The sequence below is a fragment of the Sciurus carolinensis genome, chromosome 6, assembly GCF_902686445.1.
Source record: "Sciurus carolinensis chromosome 6, mSciCar1.2, whole genome shotgun sequence".
NCBI lineage: Eukaryota > Metazoa > Chordata > Mammalia > Rodentia > Sciuridae > Sciurus > Sciurus carolinensis.
Genome location: NC_062218.1, coordinates 90200394 through 90212819, shown reverse-complemented (window position 1 = coordinate 90212819; position 12426 = coordinate 90200394). Strand labels below are relative to the sequence as shown.

Sequence of the window (12426 nt, the reverse complement as noted above, 5' to 3'; positions counted from 1 at the left end):
CAGTGTCTAGAAATTTATCCATTTCTTCTGGATTTTCCAATCCCTTGGAAAGTATGCTTTCAAAGACATTCTTGTTTTGTTCTCAAAGAATACATTTTGTCTCATTAATTTTTTCAGTTGTTTCTGAATTTTCTATTTTATTAGTTTCAGCTCTATTATCATTATTTCTTTCCTTCTATTAGTTTTGGGAAAGGGTTGTTCTTCTAAGACCATAAGGTGCATCATTAGATTCTTTATCTGAGATCTGGATTTTGACTTGGGGATTTTTCTTTTCCTTTCTTTATGCTAAGGTTTTGGAAGGGATAGGTTATATATGGAGCAGGGTATGTTGGGCTGGGGGTACAGCTCAACAACAGAACATCTACCTAATGAACTTGAAGTGTCACACTAGATTCCTAACATTTCACAAAAGAGGGAAATAAGAATAACAATACCAGTAATGATATACAACATTAATGTAAATGTCACGTGTCAACAATAACATCCACAATACTTAAAACCACAAAACTAGGATTAACAATAATAATAATAATTTAACATTACTACTAATAATAAATTTATCATAACAATAACAAATAGCAGTGAAATAGATAAGGCATTAAAGTATACCTGAGATGTTAATTATAACATTGAAGACACTAATAACCACAATAATATGGATAGTGGGGACATAAATTACATGAACTAGGTAATTTTAATAGATTACACAGCAGTTCATTAAGAAAAAAGAAAATGGAGACAGGGAAATCAATGGTACAGAATAGAGGACACAGACACAAACCCAAATAAATACAATTTTCTCATACTAGACCAATGTGCCAAAAATATGCAATGGAGAAAAAATAGCCTCTTCAACAAATGGTGCTGGGAAAACTGGAAGTCCATATGCAACAGAATGAAACTAAACCCCTATCTCTCACCCTGCACAAAAATCAACTCACAATGGATCAAGGACCTTGAAATCAGATCAGAGACCCTGCATCTTATAGAAGAAAAAGTAGGTCCAAATCTTCAACATGTTGGCCCAGGATCAGACTTCCTTAACAGGACTCACATAGCACAAGAAATAAAAGCAAGAATCAATAATTGGGATAGATTCAAACTAAATAGCTTTCTCTCAGCAAAGGAAACTGTCAGCAATGAGAAGAGAGAGCCTACAGAGTGGGAGAATATCTTTGCCACTCATAATTCAGATAGAGCACTAATTTCCAGAATATATAAAGAACTCAAAAAACTCTACACCAAGAATACAAATAACCCAATCAACAAATGGGCTAAGGATATGAACAGATGCTTCACAGAAGAAGGTCTACAAGCAATCAACAAACATATGAAAAAATGTTCACCATCTTTAGTAATAAGAGAAATGCAAATCAAAACTACACTAAGATTCCATCTCATCCCAATTAGAATGGTGATTATCAAGAATACAAGCAACAATAGGTGTTGGAGAGGATGTGGGGAAAAAGGTGCAGCCACTCTGGAAAGCAGTGTGGAGATTCCTTAGAAAGCTTGGAATGGACCCACCATTTGACCCAGCAATCCCACTCCTTGGCCTATACCCAAAGGACTTAAAATCAGCATACTATAGAGATACAGCCACATCAATGTTCATAGCTGCTCAATTCACAATAGCCAGATTGTGGAACCAACCTAGATGTCCCTCAATTGATGAATGGATAAAGAAGCTGAGTAATGGAATATTACTCAGCTATAAAGAATAATAAAATTATGCATTTGCAGGCAAATGGATGAAATTGGAGAATATCATGCTAAATGAGTTAAGCCAATCTCAAAAAAACAAAGGACAAATGATCTCGCTGATAAGCAGATGATGACACATAATTGGGGGTGGGAGCGGGGCAAGAATGGAGGAAGGAGGGACTGTATAGAGGGAAAAGAAGGGTGGGAGGGATGGGGGGGAGGAAAAAATAACAGAATGAATCAAACGTCACTACCCTATGTAAATGTATGATTACGCAAATGGTATGCTGTTACTCCATCTACAAACAGAAACAACATGTATCCCATTTTTTTACAATAAAAATAAATTTAAAAATATTTCCTCAGTTGAATAGAGCTTACAGTCTGGAAGGAAAAACCTGTAGTATCACACATTCATATATATAAAATGAAATGGAAGATAGAAATATATGTTCAGAGACTGAGCATGGTGCCTTTAATCCCTATGACTCCAGAGCCTGAGGCAGAAGGATCACAGTTCAAAGTCAAAGTCAACCTCAGCAATTTAGTGAGTTTCTAAGCAACTCAGCGAGACCCTGTCTCTAAATTTCATATATAATTACATACACACATACAAACACACACATAAAAGTCTTGGGATGTGGCTCAGTGGTTAAATGCCCCTGGGTTCAATCCCTGGTACTATATATACATATATATATATATATCCATATATCCATATATATATATATATCCATATATCTATATCTATATAGATATATGATCCTTCAGAGAATATCCCTGGTTTTATTTTTATATATATATATATATATATATATATATATTTATATATATATATATATATATCTCCTTCAGAGAGAAAAGAGGAGAAACATAGCTACATAACTGTTTTATTGCTGGTGGCTCCTCTGTTGAAGCAAAATTTGAGAAAACTGACAATAAAGTGAGAAGACAAAGATATCTACATTTGGAAGAAGAATGTCTCAACCAATAGGATTAATCAGAGAAAGGCCCCAATTGGGAGCCATTCCTGGCAGGAAAAATTAATAACCAGTCAGTACAACTGAGGTAAGAAGCAGAGTGCGAGTTTAATAAGAGCAGGGGATGCAAAGAGGATGGTACAAAATTAGGGACTGTTTCTCAAAGCTAGAGAAGAATTGCAGATTTTAAACTAAGTGCAGTGTGAAACACTGGATAGTTGCAAAAAAGGGAACACTAAGTTATGGACTATATTTTAAGGCAATCTGTTAGATTATTCGGCTATTTACAGATAAAAGATTATTGAAACACAAGAATAAAAACAGCAAGACAAATAGGAATTATGCTATGACTCAGATGGAGAAATAGATATGACTTAGGTAAAAATGTGAATGGATTAAGCAAATATTTGAGAGTTAAGTACATGGATCTCATACTACATTAGATGTGTGCTACAAGAGAAAAAGAAGCAGCAAGAATGAATATAAATCTTTTCCTAGAGCAATCAGGTGAATTATTACACAGTTGCTTGAGGTGAGAACAAAGGCAAGGTTCAAAATGCTGTCTTGAAGTTCTAAGTTCGTGATGCCTAGCGGACATACAAAGTGAACTGGTGACTGCGCAGACATGCATATTAGTCAGGAACTCCAGGAGAAGGCTGGAGTCAGAGATCCAAAGTAGCCATTCAATAGCAAATACATGGTATTTTTAGGCATGGGACTAAATGTGATCACACTTTAACTGAAATAAGTAGTAAAGTCTATCTGCTCAGCCAGTCTGAAGCTGACAGTGCAGAAACAACCAGAAAAGTGGACATACTAATACGTACACATTGCACAAATACATAAAACATCAGTATCCATATAAATTGTAATCCACAGTGAGTTTGATCAAAGAGAACAGGAATTGTTTCTCTTTCTCCTCCTGCAACCCCCATCTTTATTTCTTATTTGTTAGATACCGTTCTTGATCCAAATAAGCAGGCCAAAAATTTAAGACAAGAATTTGACCCTTGATCATCACCCTTTCTGATGAAGTACTAAAATTTATATAAATGAGAAATAGCTCCATAATACCTCACTGCACATTTGATTCCAGTATATGTAACTATTTGACAGTCATTGAAACATGTGTATCCATTTCTAGTAAGAGACAAGACATATGAGTTACAATTTTGTAAGACAAAAAACTGGATTTGCAAACTATTCTACAATTACAGGCATTTATCTTTAAATTAGAGATAGATACATTAGTGTAAGTGGAATATCATTCCTAAACCACCTGAAATTATTATTAACAATTTCATAATGTCTCGTGTTTATTGGAATTAATCATTTTTTCTTAATTTACTTAAGTATTATGGGCCATGTGTGTTCAAAATTTCTGTTCAGTGGTCTGCAGATGCCAAGAGTTTGAGAAATACTGCATTAATAATTATTGGTTTAATTTGTGAAATAACTATTCCAAATATACTCCAGTAGTTGGCAACTAAAATATTATCATTTACCAATTCTCTTGGAATATATTATTTGTTTCGGAAAAATCAAAGTATTTGATGATTGAGAAAATATACAGCATTTTTCTGTATTTTTGTGATCCAAAAACCACAAGTGACTTCTATCTAACTCTTGATATATTTAGCTGACAATAAACTCTATGTCATAGTTAAGTTGGGTTATAAAATTAAATTTCATTGATGAACCATCAAAGTATATGTGTGTGTTAACACAAATAAATACATGGAATAATTATTCTAAAAGATGTTAAATCCACTTTAAAATAGTTATGTGTGGTAATTTTTCCCCTTTGTGAGAAATAAATGTTTTTTTCTAAATCATGAAGGGCACAGATTATTTTTTCCCATAGAATTAAGGACAAGGAGAATAAGAAGTAACAAGATATTTGTATGTATGGTGTGGTGGGGATTGAATCCAAGGACCCTTAAACTCTGAGCCACATCCCCAGTCCTCTTTTGTGTTTTATTTAGAGACAGAGTCTTGTTGAGTTTCTTAGGGACTTGCTGAGTTACTGAGGCTGAACTTGAATTCAAGATCTTCCTGCCTCAGTCTCCCAAGCTGAATTCATATTATTTGAATTCAAGGTCTCTCTTTCCTTTAAAGATAGCCACAGGAATGTTTATGGAAAATCTGTATTCAACTTTTTCAATAGCAAGCTATAATATGTTGCAACCATCCCCAATTTTTAACTTCTTAAATGCTTTTGATTAATCTAGTAGGCATGAAATTCTTGAAGTAGAACATGCCTTCAAATCTTTCTGTTCTTAAAGCTGAAAATAAAAATTGGCAAAAACTTTAGGGGAATTTGCAACACTAAAAACTATTTGATATTTTATAGAATTTCTATGCACTAAGAAAAATGGTAAACACTTCTAGCACATGGGAAGAAGGTGCATGAGATTCCATGTTTAGGGTTGGGATATAGCTCAGTTGGCACTGTGCTTACCTGGTATGCACAAAGCCCTGGGTTCAGTCACCAGCACCTCAAAAACAAACAAACAAATAAACAAACCCTTAAGATTCCACATTTAATTTAGCCATGAATCTATTTAAGAAAACCATATGAACACTTACCTGGTAGGGGAGACACAATGATCACAAAGGTGGTTTTCCCAGGATGAGGCGATCCACTGTACTCCAGATATGCTGACCCCTCAGATTTCCCCAAATGTGGAAAATTCAGCTGCATAATTTTTGGTAGTGGAGGACTGCATGCATTTGTGCTTTCCCCTGTAGGAAGGAAAAGAGAAAGAAAGAAAGAAAGAAAGAAAGAAAGAAAGAAAGAAAGAAAGAAAGAAAGAAAGGAAGGAAGGAAGGAAGGAAGGAAGGAAGGAAGGAAGGAAGGAAGGAAGGAAGGAAGGAAGATCACATGAAAAGAAGTTTCTGAATTTATGGGTTAATTTATATTTCCTCAAAAAAGCTTCCAAAGAATATAATCTTTTACTTTTGTTTTAGTACCTTCTCTAATCTCCCAGGTTTGGGATTTCTAATCTGATCATACTTAGGTTTATAAAGATAAAATCATATTATCTTAATTGTTAGACAAAAATGAACAATAAAAGCAAAGTTTTAGTTTGTTGCATTTTCCTTCCTAGAAAATCCATGCAGCAGCTAACCATTATACGTCATTCCTCAACTATGAAAAAGGAGGATGAAGGGAAGGAAGGAAGCCAAGAAGAAGGGAAGGGATGGAGGAAGGAGAGGGAAAAAAGTCAAAAGAAAGAAAAAAAAAACACATAAGACTTCTTAGTCTGGTTAATAATAACTATTTCTTGATTTGAGTCTAAAAGGCAATATAGATGTCAGCTAAGATCCATTGACTTATTTTTCTTATATTAGTAAGTTCTCCTCTTCAATTACTCCAGTAGTTAGAATTTTACTGAAATATCTGCAAATTTTACTCCAGTAGTTAGAATTTTACTGAAATATCTGCAAATGAAGCTATGCAGTTCTAAACTGCATTAGGCACCTAATCTGCTTACTATCCCTTTTTAGCCCAAAAGCAATTTTGAAAAGGGGTCTTTATTTCAGAAATTCTAAAAATTTAAAAGCAGCAGCTACCAACCACAGGATGGTTTTTGAATGTAGTGGATAATAACAATCTTTTAAGAACCAAATTAATTAGCTGCCACCATTTCCTAAGGAGAAAGTTTGTACTTGTGCATTTCTCAGAAGATATTAATTTGACAAAAGGACCATGACTAAATAGCTTATGCTGCTTAGGATCATTTAACAGGGTAGAGAAAATAGAACCATACATAGACTAAATTTCTTTTGCTAGGAATAGACAAAATTCTCAGACTACAAATGAAAGACATTTGTAGAAAGATCATATTACTTAAAACTCCTGTTGGGTTCATTTTACTTTATTTACTGGAGAATATAATTTCAAAATACTTTCAAAATAATATCAGTATTCAATTGTTAATGGATAAGGATGAAGCAATTCCCAGACTTTTAAAATCTTCATTGTAGTATGTAAGAATTGGATTGAGGAATTTAATAATATTTATAAGAATACTTTCAGTACACATACAATGTCAAATTAGTGAACATGTACATAATTCTTGAAATAATTTAGCTTAGAATTTCAAGATGAAATAGTTCTTTTAAAATATAATCAAAGAATTTTAGAGCTACTTCATTTTAGGACGGCATTCTTCACTGTGAGAGGCTGACAGGAAGATTGCTTTAAGTCTTAAGAGAGCCAAAATGATTTGATGTTTCCCAAGCTTCAACTCAGTTGTTTATGAATGTGACTCTTGTATTTGCTTGTATTTAGTGTGACTTGGCACAAGGATATCAGCTAGTATACTACTAGATGGAGCCAATCATGGCGTACTTTAATAAGTTTGTAAGGAATTGACTTAGAACCAAGCTTAGTTTAGTGCATGAAGAGCAATTTAAAAATATAGAATAATATGTAAATATATAGTATATAATAGTAGTATGCTACATTTATACATATACTACTATCCTGTTTTTTGGCATACCTGTGTATGCATATATGTGTTTACGTGTGTGTGTGTATATGTGTGTGTATATATATACACACAAATATACATATGAATACATATACACAAATATATATATACACAAATATATATACACACACTTATATACATATGAATATATATATACACACAAATATATACATATGAATATATGCTGTAGAACATTTTATCTTATATCTGTTAGTCATCTGTATGTCTTCTTTTGAGAAATGTCATGTGGGACCCTTGCTCAGTTTTAATTAAGTAGTTTTCTTGCTATTGAGTCCTTTGAACTCCTTATATATTCTGGATATTAACCCTTTTCTGAATGTATTGCTTTCATATATTTTCTCTCAGTGCAAATATTATCTTTGTACATTGCTAATTGCTTTCTGTGTGGATACAGTTTAGTTTGATATAATCCCATTTGTCAACTTTTGCTTTTGCTGATTGAATTTTGGTATCAAATCTCAAATCATTGCAGAGCAATGTTGATCTGTGTTTTTCTTTTAAATCTATATTTCTTATACTAGTTTTCAGATAAAACTTCAGTGTTCAAGTGTTATGTATGTTTTAACCCATTTTGGAGGAGTACCAGGGATTGATCTCAGGGGCACTCGACCAGTGAGCCATATCCCTAGTCCTTTTTTTAATTTTATTTAGAGACAGGGTCTCACTGACTTGCTTAGCACCTTGCCTTTGCCGAGGTTGGCTTGGAACTTGTGATCCTCCTGCCTCAGATTCCCAAGCCACTGGATTAGAGGCATGCACCACCACCCCGGATTAACCCTATTTTAATTTGAATTTTGTAGCTTGTATGAGATTAAGGTCTAATTTTACTTTCTGCACATGGATATCCAGTTTTAACACCACCATTAATTTAAAAGACTTTCCGTTATCCATTATGCATTTCTTGACATCTATGTTGAAAAATCAATTTACTGTGCATATATTGGCTCATCTCTGTGCTCTCCATTCTGCTCCAGAGGAAAATGTGTCAACTTTTTTGCCAATACCATGATGTTTTAATCACCATAGCAATGAAATATATTTTGAAATCAGGTAATAGATGCTTCCAGTTTTGTTCTTTTTACTTTGGTCATTAGGATGTGTGTGTGTGTGTGTGTGTGTGTGTGTGTGTGTGTATGTGTGTGTGTGTGTGTTTCCATATATTTTTTAGGGCTTTAGGATTTTTTCTATAAAAAAAAAAACTTCAGAGGTTTGATAGGAATTACATTGAATCTGTGGATTACTGAGTAATACAGGCATTTAAAATTTTTTTTAGTTGTCAATGGACCTTTATTTTATTTATTTATATAAGGCACTGAGAATCAAATTCAGTGCCTAATGCATTCTAGGCAGACACTCTACCACTGAGTGACAAATCCAGCCCCTAGTACAGGCATTTTAACAATATTAATTTTAATCTGTGAACATGGATATCTTTCCATTTGTTTCTTCTTCAATTTGTTTCATCAACATTTTATCGGTTTTCATTTAAAGGTATTTCATATCATTGGTTAAATTTATTTTTAATATTTTATTTATATGGTATCTATGAATAAGATCATTTCCCCAGCAAACAATGACAATTTTATTTCTTTCTTTTCTATTTGATTTCTTTTTTAAAAAAAATCTAATTAACCTAAATAGTACTTCCAGTATTATGTTTAATATCAGAGTTGAATGTAGGCATCCTGTTTAAGTCCTGCATTGTAAAGGAAAACTCTTCCTTTTTTCACCAGGTATACTACTAGATGTGTGCTCTTTTCTTGAAGTACATGGTTTACATGCATAATTTGTTGAGTTTTTATTATGAAAGGAGTTTGAATTTTGTCAAATTTTTTATCATCTAGTTAGATGATGACATGTTTTATCTTCTTTCCTTCTGTTAATGTTATGCACCACATGTATTGATTTGCCTATGTGGATTCATCCTTGCATCCCAGGGATAAATCCCACCTGATCATGGTGAATGATCATTTGGATGTTATTGAATTTGGTCTGCTTGCATTTTCTTGAGAAGTTTTTGCACTTAAGTTCATTGTCCAGTATTTTTTTTTCTTATACTGCCTTTGGAATCAGGGTAATGTTTGTTTTATGAAAATAGTTTAGAAATAGTTCCTTAAATTCAATATTTTGAAACAGTTTGAAAAGAATTGATATTTATTCTTTAACTACATGGTCAAATTTAGCAGCAAAGACATCAGATTCTGGGATTTTGATGAGAGACATGGAGATGTTTTTATTACAGATTCAATTTATTTGTTTATTATTGGTCTGTTCAGATTTTCTGATTCTTCATGATGTACTTTTGGTAGGTTTTATGTGCCTAAGAATTTATCCATTTCTTCTTTGTTGTACAACTGTTGGCATATCCTTGTTTGTAATAATCATTATTACAAACAAGGATATGATCCTTTGTATTGTATGGTATAAGTTTCAATGTCTCCTTTTCCCTCTCTTACTATATTTATTTGAGTTCTCCTCCTGTATTTCTTAGTCTAACCAAAGCTTCATCAATTTGTTTTCTTAAAAAATCAAAACAACAACAACAACAACAACAAAAAACCTCTTACTTTTTTTGGTATTTTCTATTGATTTTCTATTCTCTATTTCATTTATTTTTACTCTGATCCTTATTCTTTCCTTTGTTAGCTATCTTTGGGCTTAGATTGTTTACTTTTTCCTGTTCCTGTGCTTATTGACACAACCTTTCCTTTTAGAACTGGTTTTACTTCAATATGTAAATTTCGATATGTTAGTTTCCATTTTCCTTTGCCCCAAGGTATTTTTATAGTTCCATTTTAATTTATGTATTGACTTATTGGTTGTTTTCTTAAAGCATCAATTTTGTTTACTTTCCATTTAAAAAAATTTTCAAACCTCCTGTTATTCATCTCTAGTTTTATATGATTATGATCATAGAAGGTACTTAATATTGTATCAGTCTTAAATTTGCTGAGACCAGGCATCTAGGGAATCAGGCCAGGTTAACCTTGCCACCAAGATTCTGAAAGTGCTCAGTTCAGTTTTGTGGGTAGGCTCTACTACCTGCTGGCAATTCTAATTGGTGCTACAGAAGGTAGTAATGCCAAGTTTTCAAGAAGGTTCACAGGTTTTTCACTGTAAGTCATGTCTCCTTTCTTTGTTTTCTACATAATTGGGTCAAATTATACCATTATCCTCAGTGTCCCCAGTGAAATATGACTGGAATAGGCTTCCTGGAAAGTGTCTTAGAATTCCAGGGAAGATAGATGTCCACCTCTGGTTTTCCTTTTCCCCTGTATAAACTGTAGTCCAGGAAAACCCTTTCTGTATGGTAAGTAAGGAAACACTTTTTTGAAGAGATGACAATTGAACTTGGATTCCAATTGTAAGAACTCAACATGTAAAAACTTATGAGCTGGGCCCTGTGGTGCATGTCTGTACTCCCAGTAGCTCAGGAGACTGAAGCAGGAGGATTATGAGTTCAAAGCTAGCCTCAGCAAGGTAGCGAGGTCTTAAACAACTCAGTGAGACCCTGTCTCTAAATAAAATATAAAAAAGGGTTGAGGATGTGGTTCAGCAGCTGAGTGCCCCTGGGTTCAATTCTTAATACCAAAACAAAATAAAACAAACCCCCCAAAAAAAGACCAATATTCATTCCTACCTAGTTCATATTTTTCCAAACAGGACATATTAAGAGTCTTAATTTTAGTCTAGGAAGGGTAGTATATAAAGAAGAGATGACAATTGATAGATTTTTTAAGAGATAAATCTGATTGATAAATGGAAACTGGAAAATGGAAAGCTGAAAGAGTCTCAAGTCATATAACTAAAGAATATTGAAATCAGGGAAATGACTTGGAGCTTTTTCAATAGTTCAGATAAGATATGACATTAGTTTGGAAGAGTTTTACAGCACTAGGAAGGTGAGAAACCATATTTGACATGTCTTTTGTAATTAGGATTCATAGTTTATACTGACACAGTTATTATCTGAACATACTAGAGAGATTTATTTTGTGGTATTATGCATGCTTTCTGTACAACTAAGTGTGTAATTGCTTTTTATTTTTCTTTTTGGTTTCTACTGGAACCACTAGAATAGGAATGCTGATACCAGTTTCTAACATGATGGATTTTAATTTCAAGAGGAAATTTCATGTCAAGTGTGGTGATGCATGCCTGTAATCCCAGTGGTTTGGGAGGCTGAGGCAGGAGGATTGCGAGTTCAAAGCCAGCTTCAACAATTTGGCAAGACCCTAAACAACTCAGTGAGACCTTGTCTCTAAATAAAATACAAAAAAGGGCTGGGGATGTGGTTCAGTGGTTAAGTGCCCTAAGTTCAATCCCCGATACTAAAAAAAAAAAAAAAAAGAGAGAGAGAGAGAGAGAGAGAGAAAAATTTCGAGTAGGTAAATAGGTCATGCTTGCATACAAATATACATTTGGAAGGTCTTTGGCATACAGCTGGTAAGTTAGAGCACTTTAGGAAAAATCTGGATTGGAAAAAAATTACAATAAGGTCTTGAAGAACTCCAACATATTAAGTACAGTAAAGGAGTTAGAGACAACAAAAGGGACTGAGACACTTGTGAAGAAGAGTAGACGGAAGAGTAGTAGTGAGTGATCAAGTAAAAGAAGAAGTTTTGCTGTGCATATTAGTCCATGATAGGAACATGCGACTATCCCTATAATATCGTGTAGAAAGAGAGTAGAATTCCAAATTCAGTTCAATTTGAAGGTTTTATAGAAAGATGAGGTTGTTCCTGTTCAATATCTTTTATATTCTCAAGGATGTGAGGTAAATTAATGAGAGTAAATGGGAAATCCAAGGTTAGAGAATCTAGGAAATAGAAAATTTGACATTTTTTTTAAAGAAAAAAAGATAAATCATATTAAAGAAATAGGAGTGGACTTGCTAAATTCATTTTAGTGTGAGGTTAAGTTTATTAATCATGATTTTATGGTAGAGCCAGTAATATGAATGATTTTTTACCCAGTCTGTGAGCAGTCTCAGAAATGTGTTTTAGCTTCATTAATTCAGGATATGATAAAAATGAAATGGATAAAGGACTTTTTGAAATTGGCAACCAAGTAATAAACTGTTTAATGTAAATTTAGTATAAGTTAAATGCAGAGGATATATTGCTAAGGGAGTTTTAGGGTATTTGAAAAATAGTAATTGAAATAAAGATCTATACATTACAAGGGAATTAAAATATGTGGTGTGTGTGATGGTTGAAAGA

The 12426-nt window shown here is 33.3% G+C and overlaps 1 non-coding gene across 1 annotated transcript; it reads left to right on the top strand.

The window, feature by feature from the left end:
• The first annotated feature begins 5265 nt into the window (after nt 1-5265).
• On the top strand, nt 5266-5432 carry LOC124987785 (U1 spliceosomal RNA). The gene has a single exon (XR_007109295.1). It is a non-coding gene; the product is annotated as a U1 spliceosomal RNA (small nuclear RNA).
• Nucleotides 5433-12426: the final 6994 nt, after the last annotated feature.